The sequence below is a fragment of the Capsicum annuum genome, chromosome 12 (assembly GCF_002878395.1).
Source record: "Capsicum annuum cultivar UCD-10X-F1 chromosome 12, UCD10Xv1.1, whole genome shotgun sequence".
NCBI classification, from domain to species: domain Eukaryota; kingdom Viridiplantae; phylum Streptophyta; class Magnoliopsida; order Solanales; family Solanaceae; genus Capsicum; species Capsicum annuum.
The window spans coordinates 143191122-143204349 of NC_061122.1; positions in this window are offsets into that span (position 1 = coordinate 143191122).

Genomic DNA, 13228 nt, shown 5'->3' on the forward strand with positions numbered 1-13228 from the left:
CTCTTTTTCTTCCGTCTGAGCTAGATGGTATACCCTACAAGTCTAGTACCCACGAGCTATATTGGTCCACCATTAACTCGTCATCCAAGCCACCACATCCATCTTTTCTGCAAGGATAGGGGTCCTACATACTAGTCTAACATACCAGTGTCTCAAGGATAAGTACGCATTGGCCTTTGCCAATCATATCACCCGAATTGGAAAAACTCAGTTTTTGGCAGTGAGTTATCTGAACTCGTGCCATCTTTGGGTATGACGATACCCGATACCCGGCGGTGAGTTAAAGAATCACTCTTCATATATAAAATCATTTGATGCTTAAAATCTTATGGGCATATCATCACCGGGTATCGTCATGCCCAGACTTGCAAGCCATTCATATCATATCCATTTCACTACCCATCTTATTCAAAATATGCAAATGACAACCAAAGATTTATAACATCACAAGAGAGTCATCATTTTAAAATCGCACGAAATTTTATGCAATTACTCTCTTTTCATAATACTTAAACATGCGGCGGCCATGTCAATTATTCATTCACATGCAATTCTTCTTTTTGATACAAAGAGTATAATTATAGTAAAAAACTTCCTCTCATCATATCATAAATCATGTCAAACACCATGATGTTAAGGAACTTTCTTCCAAACTTTAGTTCATGCATTAGAAATCATTTGCAATGCAAATAGAAATCATAATTCGTAACAAGAGAGGAAATTCACTGTTCATGCTCTCAATTAAACATTCCAAACTATACATGTATATACATAAGGGTTTATAATTCAATTTCCACAAAAAGAGTTCAACACAATGCACACACTTTCATCGAAACGATCTTTATGACATGCTTTTCAAAATAATATTCAAATCCCTTTAGATGCAACATGATTATAAATCATTATACTTTGATAAAAATGATAAAATCCACGCCCATGGAGTTTAAGGATAGTCCCACATACCTTAGATTACTTAGTTAGAAAAATAGAACCCAAATGTTGATTTGTTTCTTGGAAATCTTGAACTTAAAGGATGGATCCTATATCTTTGGAGAGGAGTTAGGGTTTGTTTTGGGAGAAAATTTGATTAGTTTTGGGCATATAATGTACTAATGAGGCTTAAATCTTCAGTTATCATGATTATGGACTGTAGGGAAAAGACAACACTACCCCTCGGAGTTAAACTTTACAACAGAAACCCGAATTAGGGCCTCACCGTTATGCGCCATGTGTGCCACCACTATAGGCACCGCGATGCGCCGCAATCGCGGTGACAAACTTTTTTGGGAATCGAAACATGGCTCAAACCTTGTCTGAAAAATCCAAAACTCCCCCGAGACATCCCCTTTTAACCCCTGAACTCGAATCAATTAAAAAATCTACGTCTCGGGATCGGGAAGGTCAATTTAAAAATTGTTGAAGTTAAGGGCTCAAACTATGACTAAGTCCTTTTTTTAACACTTTGAGAATTTTTTAGGTTGTATGTTACCCATGCATGCTATTAAGTTTGGTATCAAGACGGGAATGCTACGGGGTGTTACTGTATCCCCCTTTGGGATCATTTGTCCACGAATGATGGCTTGGGACTTGTTGAAGCTCTAAAGTGTAGAATAAAGAACATAATCTCGCATAGAACTTATTTTTTCTCAACACAATATGCAAAGAGATCAAACAAGCTTCATGATGAACCCTAGTGAAACATGTATGCACAAAGCGTAAGAGAACAAAAATTGACATAGAGATGACCCCCGCACATGAGTTATAGGGATCATAATCATCACAACTTAGGGTATGAGTTTATTTGGTGATCATAGGACTGATTTACATTGATACTAATCATGAAATAAGTTTTTTATGGAACATAGGATTAGAAGCATTCTCTACCTTACAAAGTACAACAAATAGACTTAAACTTAGAGACAGTACTTGTCTACGCCCCAACATTAAATAACATAGTTCATCCTTTCCATCTTACACGTTTCCTTTGACACATCTAACCATAAGAGTTTGAGTCCTACTATATATTACATCCCATTTGAAGCCTAACCCGACATTAAAAGGTGATAACTTAAGCTATGAGAACCCATGTTCTATATCTCTTTTAGAAGATTACTCCACCTTATCACTATCATCAAACACCCTCTGGTCTCAAATCAAGGAGTCTCAACTAGATAACACATTGGTTTGCATTTTCATTAATCACATCATTCAAGTCTATCATTACTACACCCACTTCTTAGATTCCCCCACTGGTACCAACAAACTTAATCCTTCTTACAAAGATTTTTGCCATATATCTTCACCCTACTATTTCACATAAAGAAAGTTTCTCTCCTTCTTCCCCCCTTCTCTTAGCCTTAGCTGAAGAAATCACATAAAAAATTTCACCTTCAAGAATATCTTTTCCCTTCCTAAGTCACTAATACTTTTTCATAACCACTATCATACTATCATTCGACGGGTCATTAAGGGACCCGATCATGTACATTAAGAAAAGAGTAACACTATTCGATTATAACATATACTTATTAAACTACTTAAGGTGGGATACAAGATAAAGATGCAGTACAATAGACAGGAAGTGCTCCATTTATAAAGTGTCTGTATCATAAATAGAGAGTCTTCGGATGTAAACCTACACAACATGGGTTCTTATGACTGGGCCCCATGAGAAACAGGTGAGCATATATCAGGAGCGGTATAACATAAAGTCAAAATTAATAAAGTCAATGATTAAGACAAGGATTGGTACTTGAAGCTACTGCTTCTCATTTTTAGAGCTAAGATCATCATGCATTTGCATAAAATTTATCACTTTGGCTACACCCGACATAAAATGAATCGGTGACATATAGAGACATATTTTCTTTGGAACAAGTATGCTGTGAGACAGAGACTTTTATGGATCATATGCAACTTAACATATGACATTGAACGCTTGAAGGATTGGGTTACTGAGATATTATTGCTTCTAATTTGGAGATCGGATCATTACACAAGTTGCATAGATAATTCAGACCTTAGGCATAGGCACGACTTCAATATATAAGACATTGGTAGAATATCCTTATTAAATTAAAATAGGAGGGGATTTCTTGAATAGGAATAGATTTTTTCATGACTCCCTCTTGAAACTTGACACCTCAAAAAAATTTGGGAACTACCTTAATTCACCATCTCCCCTTAGATCAAAGTTACAATTCTAGACCTGCGGACATATCCCCCTTATCAAATCTATAACTACAACTCTTAACACAATGAGGGGTCAACATACACATGAACACAACTCCCCTCAATAATTTTTAATAGGGATAATGCCCATGAAAATACCTGAAGTTTGACCGAATTAACAGTTGAGTATACTGAACTTTGCAGGGATCCTATTACCCGCTAGACTTTTTTGTTTCGTATTTTAATGGCATGTATCTGCCACTTGGCACATTGCGTGTTAGTAACGTGCATTGAGCACGTGAACAGTGCTAAAACGTTTTAAACTCTTTTTTTCCAAACAACCCCTTAATTTTATAATTATTTAATTTATATTTTTATTTATTTAAAGTTTTTCATTTTTTTCTCCTTTGTTCTTTCTCCTTGAGTTTCAGTTTCTTGTTCGTTTTTGTTGTAGTCCATTTTCTTCCGTTGCAGTTTCCATTCTTGAAGATTCCGTCATCGAAACTGGAAACTCAATGGAAGAAAGTTTGGGGTTTTGAGTTTAAGAAAGTTTTCAAGAAATTTGAGTTAGAATGGACTTGGAATTTGAAACTCAATGGAAGATTCAATTAATTTGGCGTAATTTAGAAATGGAATTTGAAAACTTTTGCGGACCCGGATGAAGAAAATTAATGGAAGATTCCATTCAATTATTGAAAATTCAATGTATGTTTTTTTAATACATAAACTGGAATTCGAGTGAATTCATATATATTCAATGTGCAAGAAAATTAATGTGCAAGAAATTTGTTGATTAAACTCAATGGAATTCAAAGTTTGAAACTAGAAATTTAATTTGGAAACTTGTGTGATAAGAATGGACTTGGAATTTGAAATTGACTCAATGAAATTATTTGGAATTTGATTTGTAGGATGAATTTGAGTTGTGGAATCTTTAATATGACTGTAATGGTGCAAAAAATATTGAAAAGTGATAAAATGGAGAAGACAAAGGGCGTGCACCACACTTTCCACCTAAAAAACTGGGTATATGTTTTGGGGCGGGGGATTAATTCCACTTTAAAAAAGTCCGGGGGAGAATTAATTCCGATTTAAAAAGTATAGGGGGTAATAGGACCCCCGTAACGTTCAATATGCTCCACTAGAAATTTGGTTAAAGTTCAGGTATTTTCGTGGGTATTATCCCTTTTCAATAAGAACACACAAATTCTTCCTAGGACCTCCCCCTTTAGGGACACTAATCATAACTCTCTCAAATCCCCAAAGTCATCGACTTATAACTAACATTATCGTGGGCATGGGCATCCGTGCGTCTAAACACTTGACACTCCATCTTCAACTCCTTCGAATACTAACATTACACCTCTTATCACCTAACTTATAACTTATCAAAATTTGTTAAAGTAGACCAAAGGCACATACTACGTACTAATATTTCCTCAACTTCAACTTTAATGAACACTTTACAAAAACTCCTAAGACTTCTCCATACTACTAAATTCAAGAACACAAACTAGGTACACATGACACTTATACCATACAACCTTATCTAACAACATGCTATCTAGGGTCTAACTTATTCTTGTATGACTAATACGCTTGTCCTCTTAATGACTCAACCACAATTCATCGTTTTAACACTAGTACCATATATATAAACATATCATAATTATCCACTCCTTTTTCCACAAGTTGTCAACCTAGACTATTGCACACATTGAATCAAGCCTACTACTTACTCCCACAAAATATGCATCATTAATCTGAAGGTACTATTTTTACCACTACACTCCACATTTGAAGTTCAAGCCTATTGTCTAACAATACCAATCATATAACAGTGATGAATTAGGTCACGTACTATACTATTCCATCAACTTGGGGAATCAACCCAACTATGCCGTTTAACTTAACTACCATCCACAAGTTCATTCTCTCCACAACATTACTACCACAGCTTAGAATCTTCCATACACTTTCTTACTTGCAGTACTAGCTTACAACTACCAAAGAAAAGATAATCAAGGGGAAAGGGGGGGGGGGGGGGAGGGTAAAGTTACCTTATAGGGACAGTCAATCTTAATCTTATAACATAACCCATTATGATCTTATCAACTCATTATACTTTCTCACATCATACTTATTTAACCCATGTATATAATTAGACTACAATGAGTCTCTACCCATAACTTATTAAATAATCTACCCCTTTCCATTCATAGCCTTAAAATTATTTCTACAACCACTATAGCTATCTATTATGAGATCCTTCCCTATTTTGAATATCTAATATTCATAATCAGACACTTCCTCTACAAACTACCATACACTCTAAAAATTCTACTACAATATTAGCCAATCATCATATAAGAGCAACCCACCCTTCGGTCAAGGGTCATACAACGCAACTATTTATTTACGCAAAAGTCACTCTCACTTTGACTTATTACCTTATGACTTAATATCACTAAATTCGGGATCATCTTACTACCAATAGGGTATGACACCTTGACACATACTATTACTCGGGTGAAAATATTGTTCCAACGTTCTAACATATATCACTACCTTTAAGCATGACATCTACAACAAGAATTTTGAAAGGGACTGAATACACTTCATACCTAAGGCTCAAACGTACGATAAATATTGATAGGGGTATAGACTTAAATCAATACACTTTAAGAAACTTATGGAATCCTCTCAAGTCCTTGTGTAATTTTATACTTTTTTGTGTCTCAATCAGAGGGGACCACATCATTCAGACTCTAAGATTCTGCACTTGAATCGACTCGACAATGAGACGTAGTTAATAAAATAAGAGTAAAGAAGAAATTTGTATAACTTCTAAATGGCACGATCTATAACACAATGGCACGATATATAAAATCAAGAAAAGTAAAACATTTCTAAACGCCTAAAAGCTTCCTCTTTATAAGTGTAGTGTGCTACACACCCATAAAAAAAGCTCTACCCGACGTAATTCGTAGACACCCTGCGATCATGAACCATGCTCTGATACCAAGTTTGACCTGAGCTGAGGCCCTGGCCGCGCTGAGCATCCCAAACCATGAAGGCCTGAGCGCCATTTTCTATCTGCCAATTATGCATACCATTTATATACTATAAAGAAATGCAAAAAATATAATAAGACAGAAACATGGTCAATCTCTTAGTTCAATTGAAAAATTCAAAAGAGAGCTCTTAACATTCAAAACACATGACACAGTCTGCGAAATCCCTAATGATACGAGAATAAACATACGTATAAAAACTGGGTCAAGGCCCCCAATCGGACCATGAATCAAAATAAAATACCAATGACTCATACTAGGCCTTCTGAAATAAGGGAGGCTCACCAAATGCAACTTCTGACCAAACAACTCTACTGTTTAGCTAGACCCCAGACCTGTGCCTTAGATCCTGCAATATAGGGGTCAATACAATTGTACAGGTATGTGAAACAATTCAAAATTACATATTTTTATATAAAATAGATGAGAGCATTTCATAATATCAGGGAAAACAAAACAAGTAAAAAAATACATGGGCATACTTACAAAACTCTGAAATCATGATTCACTCTTTATCTTACTTCTGATCTAGATGGTACACCCTACAAGTCTAGTACCCATGAGCTATATGGGTTTGCCATTAACTCATCGTCCAAGCCCCCACATCCAAGTTTGCTGCAAGGATAAGGGCCCTACATACTAGTCTAATATCAGTGTCTCAAGGAAATATGCATTGGCCTTAGCCAATCATATCACTCGAATTTGTAAAACTTGATTTCTAACATTGTGTTATCTGAACTCATGCCATCTTCGGATAACCATCTAACTCTCTTTAAGATAATTTTTAGTTCCTTAAACATCATGCTTTGTATACAAAATCATTTGATACTTAAAATCTTATGGGAATATTTTCATCGGGTATCGTCATACCTAGACTTGCAAGCCATTCATATCATATACATTTCATATCCTATCTCATTAAAAACATACAAATAACCACCAAATATTTATAACATTACAGGAGAGTCATTTTTTTAAAATGGCATAAAATTTTATGTTGTTACTCTCTTTTCACAATACCTAAACATGTGGTAGCTATGTCAATTATTCATTCTATGTCAATTATTCATTCACATGCAATTCTCTGTTTTGATGCAAAGAGTATAATTATGTAAGAAAACTTCTCTCATCATATCATAAACCATGTCAAACACCATGATGTTAAAGAACTTACTTCCAAACTTTAGTTCATGCATTCAAAATCATTCGAATGCATATAGAAACCATAATTCATAACAAAAGAGGAAATTAATTATTCATGCTCTCAATTAAACCTTCCGAACTAGAAACATATATGCATAAGGGTTTATAATTCGATTTACACAAAAAGAGTTAAATACATTGCACACACTTTCATTACAACGATCTTTACGACATGTTTTTCAAAATAATATTCAAAACCTTTAGATGCAACATGATTATAACTCATTATTCTTTGATACAAATGATAAAATCCATGCATATGGAGTTTAAGGGTAGTCCCACATACCTTGTATTACTTAGTTAAAAGAACAAAACCCAAATCTTAATTTGTTTCTTAGAAATATTGAACTTAAAGGATAGATCCTTGATCTTTGAGGAGGAGTTAGGGTTTGTTTTGGGAGATAATTTAGTAGTTTTAGGCATATAATTCCTCATTGGCACTTAAATCTTCAGTTATCATGACTAAGGATTATAGGGAAAAGATAACACTACCTCTCAAAGTTAAAATTTGTAACAAAAACCCAAATTAGGGCCTCACTGCGATGCGCCAAGTGTGCCACCACTATAGTCACCATGCCGCGCTGTAATCGTGGTGACCTACTATTTTTGAAATCCAAACACGGCTCAAACCTCGCCCAAAAATCTGAAACTCCCTCGAGATGTTCCCTTTTCACCCCTGAACCCGAATCAACTCATAAAACTATGTCTTGGGGTATGGAAGGTCAATTTTAAAATTGTTGAAGTTAAGGGCTCAAAATATGACTAAGTACTTTTTTTAACACAGAGTAATTTTTAGGTTGTATGTTACCCATGCATTCTACTAAATGTTGTATAAAAATGGGAATTCCACGGGGTGTTACAAGTGGAGTAAAGACCAAAAAGGTGAGTCATTTCTTGAGAATTAGTGATTTCTACATTGTTGCTATTCAAAAGTCTTTTGCATCTTTGTAAATTGCATTTCATGTTGAGGGTGTCGTGATAATAGCTTTGCCCATGTGTGAAGAGATACTTGTGGTAGTAATCTAGTTGGAGTCATTGTTATCATTGGGTCATTCAAATTGGGCATAAATATGCATTATCTTATCGTAAGAGGTAGTGTTGCTTGAGGACAAACAAAGTTGTAAGTTAGGGGTGTTGATGAGTGGTGTATTTACCACTCATTTACACTCTATATTTGTATACAATACTATGATTTAAATGTATTAATGAGACAAATTTGTGGTTTAATGCACTATTTTCCACATCTTGCATGCATACAGGTTATGAGAAGAAGAGAGTTGGATTTAAGCTGATTAGGATCAAAAAGGAGAAAAGAATTGTAGATGGAAGACTTAAAGTAGAAAATCAGCTTTAGTTACTGTGATTTTGGTCTAAGGATAGCGATCACGGCCAGTCAATCTAGGTCAAATGACCGCAATGGCGGTGCTCTTAATACGATCATAGCGGTCGCAATGTGGTCAAGCTTCAGTGATCAGACAATGCAAGATTATGCCCAAGGGCAATTTTGTAATTTTTCCTAGCCGACCTTAAATTCCTTAAAGGCTCAAACCTTTTCTCATTTTTGGATATTCTATAAATTTTTATCCTATCTTTAGTTTTGGGTTTTTATATTACTTGGAGCTTGGAGCAAAATTTGTACTAATCTTGAGATAAAAAGATATTAAAGTGACTCCTAAGTGAAGAATTGGTATATCTCATTGAGGATTCATTGGAATTAAAGTGTAGTTTGCATTCTCTTTATTTTTTATGAATCAAATTGATGGAGATTTTGGTAATTTGTTGTTTATTATCTTTATGAGTTACTAGTTCTTTCTCTTGGAATTATGTTAGAATAGGGTGTAATTTTGTGTGGGTTGTGATGTATTTGTGTTGATTCTAGTTTGTTGATGATGGGTTTCACTATTGCTTGCTTTAAGTAGTTGGAATTTGTGGGTGAAAACCCCAAACAGCCAAAATGGGTTTGTGGGTGAAAACTCCAAACTCTTGAAAGCTCTCATCTTTCTTGAAAGAGGGATGTGGGTGAACTCTTGCAACCCATGACATCCTTGAAAGAGGGATATGTGGGATAAAGCAATAGTGGACAATAATGGGTGTATTTTAATATCTTTTTGCTATCTTAAAAATAAGGGTGAATAAAGAGTAGGCTATGTTTTAGTCATCTTCCTAGAAATAGGGATGCCCAATTGAGGTGTTGGGTGACTTTAATCGATACACTCGTTAGGTACTCACTACCATAAATTAGATCTACGATGATGGTTGCAAAACTGTTGCAATAGACAAAAAACCATTGCCATAGACCTATCACAACGGTTTTGTAAGCGTCCCATATGTGGGCATTGCGATAGGTTTATTGCAACGGTTTCTGTGATGATTGTTTAAACCGTCGCCATAGGTAGATCTATGGTGACAGTTTCTGACAATCATCACTGTAGATAGACCTATTGCGATGGTTATTTTTTGACTTATTGAGATGCCTATTTTCCTCTATTGCTATGGTTACAAACCGTCGTAATAGATGCTATTGCATCGGTTACTAACCGCTGCAATAGCAGCTATTGCGACGCTTTAGTTGTTCTATTGCAACGCTTTTTGAATATCTATTACAACTATTTCATTACTTCTTGGAACTCCGATTTTCATCTATTTCAATGGTTACGAACCATTGCAATAGATTCTATTGCAACGATATTAAACCGTTGCAATAGCATTTATTGTGACACTTTTATTATTCTGTTGCAACGCTTTTTCACTACCTATTGCAATTGTTTATTAATCTATTGCAACAATGATTTCCACATGTTATTAAATTGAAATGATTTATATAAATAGTCATATAATATAAATTTTTATTTACATACATAATAAATTATAACACAATATATACACATCACAAAACAAAATCATTTATCCACAATCCAAAAATCTTCACAAGTAAGGTCAATGTATTCATCATTTTCTTCATCTGTTTTTTCCATTTTGGACACCTGTAAAAAGAGAACAAATAATATAAATTAGCACTTAAATGACAACATAAAAAGGACTATTCCACAACAAAATAAGTACGTAAACCACATATAAGTTAGCTAGTGAAGAGGTAAATCAACTAATCATGGTTAGAAAGAAATATAAACATCCAATTGTGAGATGATAAAACTAAGAACAATTGAAATTGCCAAAATCAAAAACTGCAACTTCATATTTATATAGGCCTAACATATGTGAACCAGTTAGCACACAGTTCCACAGTTCAAAAGAGAAGCACATTCTAAGATGAAAAACTTGATTATTCTCTAGTCTAACAATTGGGTGTCCAATAATGCTGAAGCAACAACACTCCCAAAATCACATAATACTATTTTTGAGTTTCATTTGTCATAACACGGATTTGGTAACGTAGTTTTTTTCCATGATTAGATAACTTAGACAATACATGGATTTAGCAATAGTATCCGGTGTACGAAGTATGCCTTGTGGGGATTCTGCAGCAAGCTCAACAGCCTCTTTATACTTGGTTTGAGAAAACAACTCTTAGAATCATTGGACAACCTGAAGCAATACGAAGTTAATAGATGTAGGATCATTATGAATAGCAGACTTAGTGACTTTTTTGACAATAAACGAAACCTTTGAGACTTTGTTGACAAACTAGCCTTAAGTACTTTCAACGTAGCCTATCATTAACGAATAGAATTTGCACCGAATCATCATGTTCCCATGCATAACTTGCCCCTAGAAAGTATAATCCCAAGATCCATTTCTAATTATTTACTCTCTAATTATTCTTAGTCTTGAGTTAGTGTTTTAGAAGCCCAAAAATAATTATATCTTTGAAAGCAGTCAAAATCTCCATATATATGTATCCTAGGTTTGAACCTAGTAAGTACTTTTATTTCAAACTTACCCATTCACCACTCACATTATTCCTCGTGGACTCGACCCCGGCTCTTGTTGGGTTTATATTGACAATAACAACCTTGAAATTAAATTGACGTGTAAGTTGAGCATTATAAAAAATGGTGATAAATTATAATACAGATAAGTTGGAGATGAATTATGTGAAGAAGATTGTAAGATTTCATAGGGTACCGATCTTATAATGACCCTTCAGGTCTTTTTTCATATTTCCACTTATTTTTATTGTTAAAGATTTCCTATAGATTTTGCGAATTATTAATGACTTGCTAGGACTAATAGTTTTGGTTACTGGGAAGTTCGTTTGATTTTTAGAGCCAATTCCTTGTTTTGAAATCTTCGCTTGTTCAAATTGGCTACGAGAAAAAACTTTAGTCAAACAACCTCGTATGCTAAATCTGACTATTCTAAAAGCTCCAGAATGTCTATTTTAGGTTGGGTATACCTTTGGTTTGGATCCCAAGGGACCTAAGCTTATTTCAAGCTATTGGTCAAAAGTTAAGAAAATGACAAGTTGGGTGTGAGACCCACTTTTCATTGAAACAACCTCAAATGAAAATTTATATTGTGCCATTGACTCTAGAATGCTGAATTTGATAGGGTAGCATAGTCTATTTGCATATGCAAGATTACAGATAAATCTCGAGGGGTTGGCAGAGACTTGGAAATTTCCAAGTCTCAGCTGGATCTAGTGGAACGGTGATTGCGAGAGCTGAAAGACACCAGCGAGTGTCACGAACGCGACATTCTTAGTCATGAAAGTGACACTCTTACCTTTTTGGCTAGTATAACAAATGCAATGGCTATATTGTGAATGTGACTTTTGCCCATGTGGCCGAGTATCATGTAAGCAATCGACAGATTGCAAATGCGACTCCCGGATACCTGGGATGGGTATAAATGCCCCATTTCAGCCCTTCTTGGCCCATTTCTCATCTATTCTCAAGAGAATTAAACCCTAAAGAGTAGAATAACTTAGTAATAGCATTGTGGGTGCTTTTGGGAGCTTGGGTAAAGATTGATTATGTATTTTTTCCTTTAAATTTGAGGTAAGATTCCTCCATTTCCATGGTTGATTTCCTTTTTTCTTCTTTAAAATCCCTAAACCTTAGTGACTTGGCTTTAACACTAATATAACTTGAAATTCACCTATTTTAGGATAATTTCTCCTTGAGAACATAGGGACGTTGGATTGGTTTCAGAAATATGATTTTTATAAATGGGACCCATATAGGATTTTTGAGTAATTTTGGACCCGAAGCACAATAGTACAATATGAGTATAATTGTTCTTGTGTTTATGAGTAGATTATGATTTTGATAGCATAGTACCTTGCAATAACTTCTCAAAAGGGAAAGATAGTGAAATAGCAGATTCTTTGAGCTTTCTTAGCTGTCCAGGTAGTTTAGTTTTTTCCCTCCTTGTAGATTGAGCTAATTCATAGTATGTTTATGATGTTATGTTAGATTTGTGATAGGTTTTTGGTTTTGGTGATGTTATTGGATATGTTAGGGTTAGTTGGACCATTTAGGATATTCGAAAATTGTAATATAGGCATAGTTGGCTTAGTTGCTCATCTGAGGTAAAATCTCTGTCTTAGGGTTGATTGCGGCTTAGTTCATATCTAAAAGTGGATGTAGATACATTGTACTAACATAGGATAAAGTTTTTCTTATTATGGATTTCAGAGATTTAGAAGTGGGATCTTCGACCCACTTTAGGCCAAGATTTGTGTTGATCATTGTAAATTTTTATACATTTGTTATACAACTTAAAAATTCTTACTAAGTTAATATTGATGAGATTTGACACTTGGTGGTTATGATGAGTTGGTATTGGGAGTTGATGCTTATTGGTATCATGATATA